The sequence below is a fragment of the Scyliorhinus canicula genome, chromosome 5, assembly GCF_902713615.1.
Source record: "Scyliorhinus canicula chromosome 5, sScyCan1.1, whole genome shotgun sequence".
Classification (NCBI taxonomy): domain Eukaryota; kingdom Metazoa; phylum Chordata; class Chondrichthyes; order Carcharhiniformes; family Scyliorhinidae; genus Scyliorhinus; species Scyliorhinus canicula.
In genome coordinates this window covers 74196557-74214234 of record NC_052150.1, presented here as the reverse complement: position 1 = coordinate 74214234, position 17678 = coordinate 74196557, and the positions used below count along the sequence as shown (strand labels likewise).

The 17678-nt window shown below is 46.9% G+C and overlaps 1 protein-coding gene across 13 annotated transcripts in view; it reads left to right on the top strand.

The window, feature by feature from the left end:
* The first annotated feature begins 14647 nt into the window (after nucleotides 1–14647).
* osbpl3b (oxysterol binding protein-like 3b) overlaps nucleotides 14648–17678 on the top strand; it is a 200419-nt gene continuing 197388 nt past the window's right edge. For 9 of the 13 annotated variants that reach the window (XM_038797231.1, XM_038797224.1, XM_038797228.1 and 6 more), the window contains exon 1: nucleotides 14648–14932. The gene's annotated coding sequence lies outside the window, so the exon portion shown is untranslated. The remainder of the gene's footprint in view (nucleotides 14933–17678) is intronic. The other 4 variants (XM_038797222.1, XM_038797225.1, XM_038797234.1 and 1 more) reach the window with 2 other exon arrangements.

Here is a 17678-nt window from a genome sequence, read left to right as displayed (position 1 = left end):
AAGATTGTTACACGATGACTTAAGTGGATTTCCCACACAAAATGCCACGTAAGCTCCAGAGAAGCATGCTTGTGTGGTTTTTCCCATCACATTTGAAACCTTTGACTTCTAGGTGGTAGACACCATGGTTACACAGCCAGCCGGGATTTTTTAGCAGCATTGCATGTTGCAGATTTCACACGCTCCTTTTTAAACAATATTTTTATTGATTTATATTTATTTACAACAACATTGCAAAGAACATCACACAAAAATAAAGGGAAATCTACAAAATGGAAATACAAAAGAAAAATCAACAGGTATGCATACAAAGGCAACATATATACAGATATGGGGCCCTACCTTTGGCGTCCCAGTGATTGGTTACCACACCGTACTGTATTAATTACATTTACCTGGCACAACAGGGTGTGTTTTGTGCCACCGGGCATACCTTGGTGTTGTTATTGCGATCACACCCATGTGCTTACTTGCCATTGGTCCCGTCTGATTCCTCTGCCCTGCTTACCCGGTATTCTGGTTGGTGTCTCCCTTCTCCTATTCCCTCCCCTTCCCCCTCTCCTTTTCCATTATCCATTTTGGTCCTCCCTCCCCTCTCCCCCTCCCTTATAGGTTGCTGGTCACAAACAAGTCTTTGAACAAGCTGGTGAATTGTTTCCAAGTGTTGCCGAAGCCTTCCTCCGATCCTCGAATGAAGAATTTTATTTTTTCCAATTTAAGGAATTCTGGTAAGTCAGACGGTCTGTCTGTGGCCTTGGATGGCGCTGTTGATCTCCAGCCATGCAGGAGTCTCTGGCGGGCGATTAGGGAGGCTAGGGTATGTGCCCCTCTCCCTATAAAGAGCTCTGGCTGTTCCGATACCCTGAAGACCCCGCTAGTGGACACAGCTCCACCCTCACCCCAACAACCTTGGATAAATTTTTTTAAAATTGTTTAATTTAGAGTACCCAATTATTTTTTTCCAATTAAGGGCCAATTTATCATGGCCAATCCAACTAACCTGTACATCTTTGGGTTGTGGAGGTGAAACCCACGCAGACACGGGAACAATGTGCAAACTCCACACAGACAATGAGCCGGGCCCGGGACCTCAGCGGGGTAGGTAGCAGTGCTAAACACTGCACCACCGTGCCGCACGAACAACAACCTTGTATATGGCCTCAAAAAAAGTGTCCAGTACCCAACTAATCTGGGGCAGGATCAGAACATGTGGGTGTGGTTGGCCAGGCCTTCCTGGCACCGTTCACATTTGTCCCCCATCTCCGGGACGAACCCATTCATGTGTGTTCTGGTGAAGTGCACCATGTGCACTTCCATTCGCTGTATTAGGCTCAGCCCTGCACATGAGGAGGTGATGTTCTCCAGAGTCCTCTCCATATCTCTATGCCTAGTTCTTCGTCCCACTTTCCCCTTGGGCTTGGGTTTTTTGGATTCACAGGTATCGAAATTTGGTTAGGGGTCTGTCCAGTCGAGAGTGTCCTGGTAGTTGGGGGAATGTGGTCTCTTTGTGGAGGAAATTCCTAATTTGCAAATACCCAAATACCTTGCGGGAGCTGGAGCCGTTAGTTCCTCCACGATCGTTGCTGTCCACGTATAGGTCCCCTGCCATCAGTACCCCTTTGTCCTCTCTCTATCTTTTAAAGGAGCTGTTTATTGTTGTCGGGATGAATCTATGGTTCTTGCAGATGGGAGCCATTGTAGACATTGCAACCAGATTGAAATGGTGCCGGAGTTGATCCCTCAACGTGGCCACTACCACTGGGCTACTTGGCTGGGGGAAATGGGAGTGGGGCTGTAGCCAGTGCTCGGAAGAATGTCCCTGTGGAGGGGTTCTCCTCCTTTCTTACCCATTCTGCTCTCGGTTCTCTTATCTATCCACTTGTCTTTCTGCTGTGGCTGCCCAATGGTACAATAGGAGCTTCAGAAGGGCCAGGCCCCTTATATTCCTCCTTCTCTGTTGGACGCGCTTGCGGATACTAAGGTTCTTCCCACCCCCACACAAATGCCATGATTAATTTGTCTACTTTGGTGAAGAAGGCCCTGGGGGTTAAGGTGAGGGATCAGAACAGGAAAAGGAACCTGGGCAGCACGTTCATCCTGATTGTCTACGCTTTCCCACCAGGGAAAGCGGGAGTGAGTCCCACCTCCGCTGGTCCCTCTTTACCTCCTCCACCAAACTCGATAGGTTCCACTTATGGATTGGTGTCCAGCCTATCTGGGCTATTTGGATTCCCAGGTATCGGAATTTGGTTTGGGCCAGCTTGAACTGCAACATCCTTAGCTCTGATTCCTTCCCCTTCGGGTTCACGGGGAATATTGTGCTCTTGCTCAGATTGAGTTTGTAACCAGTGAAGGCTCCGTACTCCTTAGGAGTTCTATCATTCCTTCCATGCTGGTTTGGGGGGGTTGCGACATAGAGGAGCAGGTTATCCACATAGAATGGAGCTCCATGCTCTCTGTCTCCCCTCTAAATGCCTCTTCACTGATCTGAGAGCAATAGCCAGCGGCTCAATTACCAGGGCGAACAGCAACGGGAATGGGCATCCCTGCCTTGTGACTCTGTGCAGCCGGCAGTATTCAGAGCTAGTGGTGTTTGTCCATACGCTCGGCATGGAAGCGCTGTCCAGTAGTTTCTCCCCAGCCATACCGAGGCACAGGGCGGAGAAGCTGACCTCCACCTCAACAGGACCTGCCTGCGAGCAATCAGTGAGGCGAAGGCTCAAACATCTGCCCCTGTTCCTGTCTGTAGCTCTGACAAGTGCGACATTCCAAATGTGGCCCCTAGGGAGCTGGTCTCCAAGTCTACGTTTAAGATCGCGACATGATGTTCAAAAACAATCTCCAAAATCACAAAACAGGTTTGTAAGGACCAGACCGCTGGACAGCTGCCTTCTCTGAAGCACCATCTTTCTAATCCTTGCTACCTCACCTGCCCAAATAAAGAACAAAATCAAACATCCCACCTCCATAAAAGTGGACTGAAATATTCACCTTTACTGCCTGCACTGGCCTGCCAATAATAGGGGAAGGCTGTCCCACCTCAATTAATCTGCCTTGACTCTAACCACCAAGTTTCCTGAAATTCAATTTACGAAGCTGGGCCCAGTATCGAGCCACCTACACTCCAAGATACCTAAAGTGGGTAGTCGCCACCCGAAATGGCAGTCACCCCATACCGGCTCCTGACCCGAGCGAAGACACTAGAAAACACTCATTTTTTTCCAGATTCAACTTATAGCCTGAAGAGGCCACGAATCTCCTGAGCATGCCCCATTATATCCTCCACCTTGGGACCTGGGTTGGAGATGTACAACAAGAAATCATCGGCATAAAGACACCCTATACTCCACCCCCACCTTTAAAACAGAGATGAGGAGGAATTTTTTCAGCCAGAGGGTTATGAAACTGTGGAACTCTTTGCCGCAGAAGGCTGTGGAGGCCAATTCACTGAATGTCTTTAAGGCAGAGATAGATGGGTTCTTGATTAATAAGGTGATCAGGGGTTATGGGGAGAAGGCAGGAGAATGGGGATGAGAAAAATATCCGCCATGATCTTATCTCAGCGCGATGCCAAGGGCTCTATCGCCAGTGCAAAAAAGAGGGGGGGTACATGGAGCACCCCAGCCACGTTCCCCTATGTAACTGAAAATACACCAAATTCACCAGGTTCTTGCGCACGCTCGCCTTCGGTTCCCGATACAATTTAACCCACACCACAAACTTAGGCCCAAACACAAACCTCTCTAACACTGCAAACACGGTCAAATGCCTTTTCCGTGTCCAGCACAACCACCTCTGGCTCAATCCCTTCTGATGGGAGAGCGCCACATTTAACAAATGCCGCACAGTCAAAAACAACTGCCTACCCTTTACGAACCCCATTTGATCTTCCCCAATCATCTGCGGGAGGCATTCTTCCAACCTAAGTCCAACACCTTGGCAAGAAGCTTCGCACCCACTCTGAGCAGAAATACTGGCCTATACAACCCACACTCTACTGGGTCCTTATCCTTTTTTAACAACAATGAGATTGATGCCTGCCCCATCATCTCTGGAAGTACCCCCTGAGGCACAGCATCTTTGAATATTTTCACCAACAGCCTATTCAGAAATGTTCTATAAAACTCCACCGAGAACCCATCCACCCTTGCTCGTTTGCATCTTCCTTATTGCTGCCTGAACCTCCTCCATCCCCACCAGCTCTTCTAGCCCTGCCCTCTCTTCCTGTCAGACCCTAAGACACTCCAAACCCCCACCCCCCCAAATAAAAATCACTCATACCCGACTCGTCCCCTCGGGGCTCTGACCTATACAATTTTATGAAAAACTCCTCAAATGCCTTGTTCACTTTCTCCAGCACCACCAGCAATTCCCCAAACAATTTCTCGTGCAGCCACCTGCCGGTGGAGCTGGCCCACCAGCAAACGACTGGCCTTCTCCCATATTCATATACTACCCCCTTTGCTTGCCTTAACCTCTGAACCATCCTCCCTGTGGAAAGAAGGTAAAACCGTGCCTGTAATTCCTTCCTCCTCACCAGGTGTTCCAGAGTGGGATCCTCCACATACTTCTGAGGATGTGAAGCAAAGCTTAAGAGCCAGAATGAATGGGATATGTTAGTGGAAAATTACAAGTGTAGAAGCTTGTTATTGAAGGAGAACGAACTTGCTGAAATAAGGAAGTTGAATAGCCTTGAGAAACAAGGAAGATGGCCAGGTGACAGGGTATGAAATGTGGGAGCCGCTTGCAACTATAGCTAGCACCTGCTAATTAAGCTAAGACTGCTACATACTCATGTGCCAATAGATAACTTTAAAGTCTGTATAATTATGTACTGGAACTATTGCAATAGCGAATTAATAACAAATTTATGCTTTGTAATGGGGGTGAGCTCAAGTGAATGTAAGGGACAGCCCCCTAATAATACACATAAAAGAAGGATGTTTTGAGCAATACTTTGGCACTCTCCGAGGTGGTTCCCCGGAATACCTAGAGAGCTGCCCCAATCGCAATAAAGAATATTCTGAAGTACGGACGTGTTCGAGACCGTTTCTTCCGGACTGAGAGACAAGTGAATTAGAGATGCATTCACATTTTGGTGGCAGCAGTGGGATTTCAAAGAGTCTCCGCTGAGACTGGCGGCATAAGCGACTGATCGAGTTCGGGAGCGAAGGAGGAATTGGGCCACCATTGTGAGTAAAGTTTTTGCCACTTTGGTATTCCCCTCCGCTGTACCGTCCGCGATTCGGCCCCGCTGCCAGCGCTCTGGGACGCTCCTACGAAATCCAGGTCAGTCCGGCGAACCAGTTTAAGTGAGGGAGTGTGACCCCTACAGTTATAGTCACAGGCACAGTCAGGGACTAGTGTCTTAAGGGAGGGAGTGTGACCCCTAGTTATAGTCACAGGCACAGTCAGGGACTAGTGTCTTAAGGGAGGGTGTGTAACCCCTACAGTTATAGTCACAGGCACAGTCAGGGAGTAGTGTTTTAAGGGAGGGTGTGTAGCCCCTACAGTAATAGCTACAGAAGAGGTTTCGGCATCATGATCCTTGCCTTTGTCTAAAAGTGCCCCCGCGATAAGAGGCTTTAGAAGGGTGCGCGATCAACCCTAAGGTAACAACATAACAAGGACGTTATAACCTTGTAGTTAGATAAGCTTGCAGGCACAGATGAGCCTGCCTGAATTGGGCAATGGAGCAGGATAAATCCGTTTAAATTCATGACTGAATAAAGTGGTCCAGGACCATTTCGCCAAATAAACAATAATCGCAAGGATCATTAACTGCCAATAGTGTTATAGATGGGTAATACGTTAGATACAACCTCTGATAGTGGAAGCGCGCTTCAAACCTTGTGTGAACAATATCCGGAATATTCCAAGCAACTGAGACAATTGTCAGGAGAATTGCATTAAAAATTTATGAGAAGAAAAATGGCCACTGGGGGGATAACTAATGCATTAAAATTGGGTATAAAATTGACAGAGAAAGGAATAGTTAAAACAGCCAAGGTCTTAAAAAAAAAGGAATGCGCATATAGGAAAATAACCAAGTCATTAGGCTATCCGCTTTGAATCTGTATATTAATCCATGTGAGTTTAAGCTTAAATGGGATAAGATGCTGTCAGGGACTGCGAAGTTCCCAAATCTTATCTCCCAGAATTCTGACATAATAAACTGCTTTGTTACTGATACTCAGGCCTTCGTGTGAATATTTTCACCCCTAACATTTAGTGTAAGTCTGGAAGGATTTGCTGAGCTGGACGCCGCTCGAGCCGGTGGACAAGGCGAGTAGTCAAACCTTTGACTGCCAAAAATTAGAGTCACTCCACAAGGCGGACAGACGGTGAGGTAACATCCAATAAATCTGGTATCAAGGCCAAATGAGTAAAAGAGTCAGTTAACATTTTTTTTTTGGTTTTTGAAGAGCAAAATGCTCTGAAAAAAAAACAATGATCAAAGATGGGTGTGATTTCTGTGGAACAGAGAAAAATGGTGAGATACACAGAAGTAAAGATAAGACAAATAAAGTTAGAAGCACAAATTACATAAATTAAACCTTCACACCATTTGGAAGACAGGCTGGTTTAAAGGAATTGAGCTCTAACTCCTTTAAGCGTAGCAATAAAGCGAGTAAAGATACGGCAGTACAGATTCTGCAAACTAATTGCTGTCCCGGAATGTCTCAAGGAGAAAAGAATTAGATAAAGAGAAAGAGCGACAAGAGTTCCAGAGACAGACAGAGTTACGTAGAGAGATAGACAGAGAGAGAGAGGGAGTTTTAGGCATCTAAACTTTGTTCTGAACTATTCACTGTCTCTGTATTCAGACTTTGGCTTCAGACTTTGACTTTTAAAAGTTTTGTTATGATCTGTGATTATTTGAAAGCTTCAAATTGTCTATGCATTGCCATTAAATATTATAGCTTGAGTACAGTTAACAATTTTTTCTTTTCAAAGGCTATCATTGGCATTTCCAGGGTAATTTTGATACACAAGGAATTTTAATCAGGGTGCAAAATCACGTATGTAAGAATAAGAAAATATTAGTTTTATGGTGTTCAGTGGAAGTTAGGATAATTGAAATACATATGACAAGTTGCAATGCATATGACAAATATGATCAAGCTGGTGTTTCATTAGTTCAGGGTTAAAACTTCCCTGACACAAATAATCATCAGTAGGGTGAAACTAACCTGTCTCACAACGCAGATGTTTTAATTATGAGATTGCAGTATTACTTATAAACAACAGATGGGTAAATGAAATATGTCCATGATCATGCTCGTCTGGGAAAGAACAGTCAGAGATTCAATAACATATTGTGTTTGCTGAAAGACTTGATAACGGGAATTTGGCAGCACTCCAACTTTTACTCCCAGTCTATTTGAGTGAAAAATATAAAAAAAGGTTTAGAGATGCGAATGGCACCATTCCAATTTATCCACCCACTATCCGCCCCTTTTTGTCTCTGCAAGACAATTAACCCTTTCAACAAGCTTTTGTGTGTAATCCAGAAGATGTCTTGACACTCCCATGCTGGGTTTGCCTGTGAGCTCTGGCCCTTTTAATTCTGATAAAGTAATGAACAGTCCACACAGCTGAAGATGCATTTTAATTGGAACTTACAAATCTTAAGTTTTGAATTTTCAGATTTTTTCAGCTTAATTAAGTCACTCTGTCCCATGCAGAATGGATCTTTGAGCAAGAACACCCTGGACACGATTGCATGTCACTTGTAAAGGACGATTCATCTGTCAGGGAGGACCTATTGGATGCCCCTCTTAACGACCCAGACCTGACCATGTTCACAGATGGAAGTGCTTCCATCGGTGAAAGGGAGAAGCGGTTATCAGGATATGCTATAGTCAACCAGGGTGGGGAGACAGTAGAATCAGCAGCATTTGAAACTCCATTCTCGGCCCAGCAAGCAGAATTGTTCGCACTAATACGCGCATGCGCACTAGGAGCAGGCAAAAAAGTAAATATTTATACAGACTCCAGATATGCCTTTGGAGTCGTACATGATTTTGGACAATTATGGAAGAACAGAGGATTCTTAACATCCGCTGGCACCCCAATTTCCCATCAGCAGCTGGTGACCCAGTTATTCCAAGCTTTTATGCTCCCAGAAAAGGTAGTAGTGATAAAGTGTACTGCCCATACGAAAGGAAAAACTCCAGTAGATGAAGGAAATAGGCAGACAGATCACCAAGCAAAAGAAGCCTCCCATTCAAAGGAAATGGTGGTGCCTAAAATGATGAGCCAGACTAAAAGCTCAACAGACAAGTCTCCCTCTGAAAAACCTATGCCGACCATTACTGACGTAATCCAGCTACAGGAGGACGCTCCTGCTAGCGATAAAAAGTTATGGGAAGAATTGGGATGTACATATGATAAAGAAAATAAGCTGTGGGTCACCCCAGCAGGGCAGACATGTATGCCCGATGCTTTGGCAGCCTGGGTGACCGAATGTGTACACTTTGCAACTCACTGTGGTGCTCGCGCTACAGGAGATATACTGCTGAAAATCTGGTGCCATCCCAGACTGCAGGAGATAGCCCAACGAATTAGCAGTCGCTGCTTGATATGCCAGCAGTATAACACTGGGAAGGCTGTCCCCTGTGAGCAGGGGAAAACACCATTGCCCAAGGGTCCCTTTGAGACCCTGCATCTGGACTACATTGAGTTGAAAAGATGCCAGTGTTATAAGCATGTATTAGTGATTGTTGATGTGTTTAGTAAATGGATAGAGGCCTATCCTACTGTAGATAATAAGGCTTCAACTGTAGTAAAAGTTCTTATGCGTGAAATTGTACCAAGATTTGGAATTCCCTATCGTTTAAGCTCTGATAATGGACCTCACTTTGTGGGACAGATCAATAAAGAATTCTGCTCTCAACTAGGAATTAAACAGCAGTTACACTGCGCCTACCGGCCCCAAGCGGCTGGGATGGTGGAAAGAGCTAACCAGACTTTAAAGACTAAGCTTTTTAAATTACAAGCTGAAACTGGAGCCACTTGGCTCAAACTATTACCTACGGCACTCTTTCAAATAAGAGCCACCCCAGCAGGAAAGACTCGATTAAGCCCTGCGGAAATCCTGTATGGAAGACCTCTCTGCACTCCATGGGATTGTGAGATTCCCCAAGAGGTCCAGTTCCACCACATGACTACAGAAATGGCTAATTATATAATAGCCCTCACTAAAGTCTTAAAGAGTCTCCATTTGCGAGTTTGTGCCGCACAGGAGGAAGTGCCACCCTTGGCCAGCTCCGATATTGTGCAACCAGGAGATCACGTGATGATCCGCAATTGGACACGGAAGGGGTTGGAACCACGTTGGGAGGGACCGTTCCAAGTTCTCCTAACCACCCCCACGGCAGTCAAAGTTGAAGGACGCAATGCGTGGATTCACACCCACCACTGTAAGCTAGTGAAGTTTTCGTGATTATTAACTCTCGTTTTAAGTTTTAGGTACATACGACCTTACTCGGACTAGGAGCAGGACCCCACGATGAAGCTGCTCTTTTTACTAGTGGTCCTCGCCAGCGCCATCCAGTTTACATACACTAGCGACCGGCGATGTAGACCCGGCGGACGAATTCTGCACCTTTGTCGTGAGGACACCTTTAGCTTTGCCAACAGCACCACAGATGAGACCTTGTGGACGGCGACCCCGGTAGATACCTGCACCACCATCATTCATCAAGACGGGCAGAAGCCTCGGTTCCTGACTACCCGCGGATCCCTGACCTGCGATCGCTACGCTTGCCGGTGGGACTACCGGTGTACGAGGAAAGGCAAACCACGAGTTCCTGAATGTAAGACTATCCATACTCACCCGCCTACCAGGAGGAAGCGGGCAATGCACCATGTGACTGCGAATTCATTCCTGTTTATGTCATACTTATGCAAAGAAATTGAATGTCTCCTCTTGTTGGGTATGTACGCATGTTCCCAGCCATGCCCATGGGGGTATTCCCTTGGTCCCTCTTTCCTATTTGGTCGAGGAGGTCGCAGAATGGGCTCTGTGACGTAATCGCACCGATCCTGATAATGATACACAAGATATGATAGATTGGCGATCGGCCGGGTTCGATATGAACAGGTTTCAAGGATGGTGGTGGCTGAAGTTTAATGTAACCCGTCAGCCGCCCTACCTGATCCTCCCTAAGTATGCTAAATTTCCAAAAGGCAGTATATGTTTTAAAAAGGATCATGCCAATGGGACCCACCCGGTAGGTACCAGCCAATGTAACCAGACCTTGATTTGGCAACCACCCATAACTAATCTTACACAAAAAAGCTTGTTCACCTTTAATTGGTCAGCAATAGAAAACCATACTAGTGGCGGCCCCTGGAGAGGGGAGCCGACTAGAATCATGATGACGGATGCCAAGGGGAACTTGAACTCGTACAATGATACCTATTTTATATGCGGACATAAAGCATATCCCTGGTTGCCGGAAAATTGGTCGGATTCTTGCTATATGGGCTTTGTAGTACCTGGGATCACCCATTATACAGACCTATCCAAACATCCCCATGCCCGAACCACTAGGTCCCTTGTGCCTTGGGAGGCGATAGCTATTGTCCTTTGGCCGCAGTTCGGCAGTATTAGATCTCTCCAAAAAGTCACCAAGCTCCGGCAAATATTGGAGCAGGTGGCTAATGATACCGCAGAAGGACTCAGTGAGCTCAACACAGAGTTAGTAGCTGTTCGGATGGTTGCCTTACAGAACCGCATGGCTCTAGACTACCTCCTCGCCAATGAGGGAAGTACGTGTGCTGTAGTGGGTTCTGAGTGCTGTACTTATATCCCTGATAGCTCGGAGAACATTACTCACCTAGTGCACCACATTAGGGATGGGGTAAAGAGTCTCCACCAGTCTTCCTCAGACGACTGGTGGGGATGGTTGTGGTCTAGTTCCTGGACCACCTATCTGTTTCATGGATTTATTATCTTTATCATTATTTGCATTTTGCTATGTATCATTGCAACGTGCGTGAAATGCTTTTGTAATCGTTTAGGCGCCTCTGTAATGCCACAGATGCTGCAGCGGCTTCCCCAGTTAGACAAGCAGGACTTAGTAGGTGCCGAAAATGTGTATGAGGACGTTGGACCAAAGGATGATTTCCCAGAGGAATTCCTCAGACTTTCAAGGATCAGCCCCTGAGGGCTGTGTGATCATGGAATGATCAAAGGGGGGAATGAGGATGTGAAGCAAAGCTTAAGAGCCAGAATGAATGGGATATGTTAGTGGAAAATTACAAGTGTAGAAGCTTGTTATTGAAGGAGAACGAACTTGCTGAAATAAGGGAGTTGAATAGCCTTGAGAAACAAGGAAGATGGCCAGGTGACATGGTATGAAATGTGGGAGCCGCTTGCAACTATAGCTAGCACCTGCTAATTAAGCTAAGACTGCTACATACTCATGTGCCAATAGATAACCTCAAAGTCTATAAAATCATGTACTGGAACTATTGCAATAACAAATTAATGCTTTGTAATGGGGGCGAGTTCAAGTGAATGTAAGGGACAGCCCCCTAATAATACATATAAAAGAAGGATGTTTTGAGCAATACTTTGGCACTCTCCGAGGTGGTTCCCCGGAATACCTAGAGAGCTGCCCCGATTGCAATAAAGAATATTCTGAAGTACGGACGTGTTCGAGACTGTTTCTTCCGGACTGAGGGACAAGTGAATTAGAGACGCATTCACACTTCCCATCCACTTCCAAAATGTTGTCCACCAGCTGCTGCCACTTCTCTCTTGCCACTCTGTTCTCTTGAGTCTTAAATGATCTCATCCCTGATTACCACCTTCAGCACCTCCCAAACCACTGACGGCAAGACCTCCCCATCCAACAAGGGTTCCTGTTGAACCCCGCAAATTCATCACTCCCCTTTCTAATCTTTTCACAACAATTCAGATCTGCCCACAGCCTTGCATCCAACCACTACGCTGGCATCTGTGCCAGCCTCTTCTCCAGGACCTCATCGATCAAATGCGGTGGATGGCCTGAGATAACAATTGGCGAGTATTTCATGTTCATCACCCCTGACAACATCGACTACCCAATAATGAAGAAGTTGAGCCTTGAATACACATTATGCACTGGCGAAAAGAAGGAATACTCCCTACCCCTTGGGTGCAAAAACCTCCTCCATGGATCCATTCTGCCCATCTCCTTCATAAATGCTGCCAAACCCTTTGCCCCGTTCCCCGAGTCCCCAGCCCGAGGTGGCTGGTGAGCATGGTTTAGATCTATCCACCTTAGGATTCAGCACTGTATTCAAGTCCCCCCCCCCCCCCCCCAGAATTAACTGGTGCATATCCAAATTCAGTATGGCAGCCACCATCCTCTTCATGAACCCCACATCATCCCAATTCAGGGCATACATGCTAACCAATACCACCAGACTCCCTTCCAAAGCACCCGTCACCATAATGTACCCGCCTCCCTGGTCTGCCACCACCTTCTCCATGTGAAACCTCACTCTCTTACCCACCAGTATCGCTACCCTCCCTCCCCTGCCCCCCAGGCCCTGCTATCAAAGCCCGAGTGGAATACCTGATTCACCTAACCTTCTGAAGCCTAACCTAGTCCTTCACCCTCAGATGGATCTCCTGCAGCAGCGTCACATCAGCTCTCAAGCTCTTAAAATGTGAGAACACTCTTGTTCGCTTCACCGGTCTGCCCATCCCTAGCACATTCCACGTTACCATGCAAATAAAGGTGTGGCATCGCTCTGCACAATGTATGGTTGCTGCAATACAACTCGCACATGTAATCATTTGAAGGATCTGAAGGTTTTGGGTCTGATTTCATGTTTCCTACTGGCAATCTTGGCAGATTGACTAGGCACAAGATAGCATTTTCTCTGGCTCATTGACAGCTTCCAACATATATGCATACTATCCAGATTGTGAAAGACTTCACAAGGTGTATTTGTGCCAAAGATTGTGAGGGTCATGGTTTCAGCTATATTAATGACTCTGACTTTCAGCATGTGTTGTGGTTTTCTTTCTTGTTGAGGATGAACATTTTGTTGAAGAAGTGTGACCTCCAAGCTAAAGATTTATTATGGGGAAGCTGCTTACTGTGGACTGGCTGATGTAATTTGTGACATTTCAAGAGCCTACTAGAGAATCTACTCTGAATTTGCAAAATTCCGGTGATGCCCCCTCCTGTGAGCAAATGACGTGGCTTTTGCCACTGGTAGTCTCCCTGTGCTGTCATCTTCCTCCTCCTCCATGATCCAGGACAGGGGCATCCTGATCTTCTTCGCTGTCCTCCTCCCCCTCATGTGTCACATCTATAAAGGGCGAAGGGCAGCATGGTAGCACAGTAGGGCGGCACGGTATCACAGTGGTTAGCACTGTTGCCTCACAGCGCCAGGGACCTGGGTTTGATTCCCGGCTTGGGTCACTGTCTGTGCGGAGTCTGCACATTCTCCCCTTGTCTACGTGGGTTTCTTCCGGGTGTTCCGGTTTCCTCCCACGGTCCAAAGATGTGCGGGTTAGGTGGATTGGTCATGCTAAATTGCCCTGTAGTGTCCAAGCGTTAGGTGGGTTGCTGGGTTACGGGGATAGGGTGGAAGTGTGGGCTTAGGTCAGGTGCTCTTTCAGGGGCTGGTGTAGACTCGATGGCCCCCTTCTGCACTGTAGATTCTATGATCCACCCATGACCGGTAACTCAAAGTGTCTTCGGTAGACAACGACGCCCGTTAGCCTGTGATCACCAAAGAAGAAAGGAAGTAGTTTGGAAAACATTTAGAACATTCAGCCCATCGAGTCTGCACCGACCCACTTAAGCCTCACTTCCACCCTATCCCCGTAACCCAATAACCCCTCATCACCTTTTTTTGGAGACTAAGGACAATTTAGTATTGCCAATCCACCTAACCTGCACGTCTTTGGACTGTGGGAGGAAACCGGAGCACGAGGAGGAAACCCACGCAGATATGGCGAGAACGTGCAGACAGTGACCCAGTAGGGACTCGAACCTGGGACCCCGGCGCTATGAAGCCACAGTGCTGTCATTAGGGGCAGCACGGTAGCATGATGGTTAGCATAAATGCTTCACAGCTCCAGGGTCCCAGGTTCGATTTTCGGCTGGGTCACTGTCTGTGCGGAGTCTGCACGTCCTCCCCGTGTGTGCGTGGGTTTCCTCTGGGTGCTCCGGTTTCCTCCCACGGTCCAAAGATGTGCGGGTTAGGTGGATTGGCCATGCGAAATTGCCCTTAGTTATTTAAAAAATAAGGTTAATGGGGGGGTTGTTGGGTTACTGGTATAGGGTGGATACGTTGGCTTGAGTAGGGTGATCATTGCTCGGCACAACATCGAGGGCCGAAGGGCCTGTTCTGTGCTGTACTGTTCTAAGTTCTAAGTGCTAGCCACTTGTACAACTGTGCGGCCCACACAATTTGTCCCAATGACCACCAAAATGTTGCAGTTCCACACATTCCACGAATATATATTTTTTAAAAACCGCGACAGCATCCTGAAGCAACACAGCCACAAACAAGCACCGTTACCACCTTCACGAAGTTGCCATCAATAAACGAACACAACCTCCTGGCTGCGCTGATTGACAAGGGCGCGTCATGGAAATGCTGTGGCAGAGGGCGGGTTTGAGCTGCTCCCACACACGGGCAGCTGCTGCTGCTGCCGCCGGGCGCTTGTGGCTCCAGTTATATTTGCACCAGTTTCTGCTTCATTCTCGCTGTTTCAACTATTTGTCTCCCCCCCCCACCGTGTTACTTATTGTGAAGTGAACTCGACCGTATTTCTGTGTGGTCCCACCTCCCCGTCTCGGGAGCTGCATCTTGGGTGCGTTTTGCGGCAGGTTCCAGGTGTGGAAGGTGAGCGAGGTGAAGGCAGGTGCGGGAGCGGGGAGCGGGAGCACCGTCTGGGCTGAGACCGCAGGTAAAGACCAGGTCCCGGCTGTGAGGGGCCGGCCACTTTCCACAAAGTCCGCCTTTTATCTGGACTTTCTGATCTCTTAAATCCCTCAGAATTAAGCCTGGTGGAAATCGGAGAACTTTTCTTTGAAAATGCAAACGCCTAATTTTGTTTTCAATGAATTCGCCAAACGCTTTCGTTGTTTAATGGATTGGTTTCCTCACAGCTTCATTTAATCACCTTTTGACAATGGTAAACACAGAAGGGGGGGGGGGGGGGGGGGTTTGAAACTGTTTCCTGCCGGCCAAAGTAATTTTAGCCAGCCCGACGCCAAGCGATAACGAAAGTGGCTCAGCAGTCTTTAAAATGGGACTAATAGTAAACGATGAATTTTGCAAGGTCGAGGAAACCGCGCCGGTTAATTTGAGAGCAGTGGGGGAAAGCTGAGGTGTTTTTTCTTGTTAGCTGATCGCGCTGCAGGAGGCTTGTACGAACCTGTTGGAGAGGCGAGGACGGGTTGTTTGTTGAACGAGTCTTGTTTGGATCACTTTGGAATTCGAGCTGTGGTGGCTGAGACCACATTTCAAAATCGAGCTGCCCTGAGAGAGCAGCTTTGCTTACTGCTGTTTTTGGCAGGAAGTTCTCAAAATATGGCTTGCCCCCTTTTCTGACTGCAATTTGCAACAAGCAATGTTGAGGGTGGGCTCAGGTTAATGAGCGCCAGCGGCGTTTGCCCACAGTTACTTCAAAGGGACATGAGATCATTTGGGTTGGGAACCGCAAGTCAGATGAACTCGCGAGTGGCGGTTAGTGTGATCATGTAAGTCATGTCATCGCCTTTATTGCAAAGTGACTTCTTGGTGGTGATGATACACAAGCGGCTATCAGTTAATACAGCAAATTACTGCGGATGCTGGAATCTGAAACAAAAACAGAAAATACTGGACAATTGCAGCGGGCCTGACCTCCTCTGTGGAGAGAGAAAGGTGCTAACGTTTCGAGTCTGGATGACTCTTTGTGACTCTATTAGTCGCCTTCTGAGCTAACTGCAGAATGAAATGCGACGCCTGTTCAGAGGCTATGGTGCGCTGCATTAACTTTCAATATGAGCCCAGTTCAATTTTAAAAGGTTGGGTACTGAATGCTCTTGTTGGGGAGATTCATACAGTCCATGCAGCAGGTATTTGTCCAGAGCACTGCGGAAGATATGTTGGGAAGATGGTTTGTCCCAGTGTGTGAACAACGATTTGAACAGATTACCCACCTCTAGGTCAAATATGAGCAGCACGGTAGCATTGTGGATAGCACAATCGCTTCACAGCTCCAGGATCCCAGGTTCGATTCTGGCTTGGGTCACTGTCTGTGCGGAGTCTGCACATCCTCCCCGTGTGTGCGTGGGTTTCCTCCGGGTGCTCTGGTTTCTTTCCACAGTCCAAAGATGTGCAGGTTAGGTGGATTGGCCATGATAAATTGCCCTTAGTGTCCAAAATTGCCCTTGGTGTTGGGTGGGGCTACTGGGTTATGGAGTTATAGGGATGGGGTGGAGGTGTTGACCTTGGGTAGGGTGCTCTTTCCAAGAGACGGTGCAGACTCGATGGGCCGAATAGCCTCCTTCTGCACTGTAAAATCTCTGAAAATGAAAATAGGTGTTATTTTTAGAGGAAGAGCGGGGTAGGGAAGTGTTCAGGCAGGTCATTCTAGAAAGTGGGTCCCAAGTAACTGGAGGCTTTGCTGCTAATGGTGTAGCAAATTAATTTATTTCCTGTTTGTCTCCCCACAGCTTTGTAAACTAGATTGCAAGTGAAATCTGATCAACATTTCAATGTTTATAGTTACAAAAGCAACATGTAAAGTAATGAGAAAGCACTCATGTACATGGTAATGTACAATTACTGCTATGGTTTGATGATGGTACATTTCAATGCTGTTTACTGTTTGGATGCTGAAGAAAGACTTGCATTTACATTGTGCTTTTCATGACCGCCAGCCATCCCACAGCACAGGAAATGAATTATTGTTTGAAATGTAGAAACTGTTGTAATGTAGGAAATACAGCAGCCAATTTGTTCACAGAAAGCTCCCACAAACAGAAATGTGATAATGACAAAAAAGCTGTTTATATGATATTGATTGAGAAATGAATATTAGTCAGTAAACATACTCTAGTCCCAGATGACCTTTTTGAGGGAGAGAGCTGACTTTTGGTAATTTCCCTGGAGGATCACCATACCTCGGGCAAGGGGCAAGGTTGAGACGGTACGAGAATTGAACCCGTGCTGCTAGCCTGACTCTGCATCGCAAACCAGCTGTCTAGCCAAGTGAGTTAAATTGGCCTCAGCTTAGTAGTAATAATCTTTATTAGTGTCACAAGTAAGCTTACATTAACACTACAATGAAGTTACTGTGAAAGTCCTCTAGTCGCCACATTCCGCCGCCTGTTCAGTACATTGAGCGAGAATTCAGAATGTCTAATTGATCGAACAAGCAAGTCTTTCGGGACTTGTGGGAGGAAACCGGAGCACCCGGAGGAAACCCTCACCTACACAGGGAGAACGAGTAGTCTGCACAGGCAGTGACCCGAGCCGGGAATCGAACCTGGGTCCCTGGTACTGCAAAGCTACAGTGCTAACCACTGTGATGGTGTGTTCAGGACACTGGGGATAACTCCCCTGCTCTTAGCACCATGGGATCTTTTAAATCTACTTGAAAGAACAGGCTTTCTCTTGGTTTAACATCTTGTCTGAAAGATGCTAGTTGAAACTTGACTCTT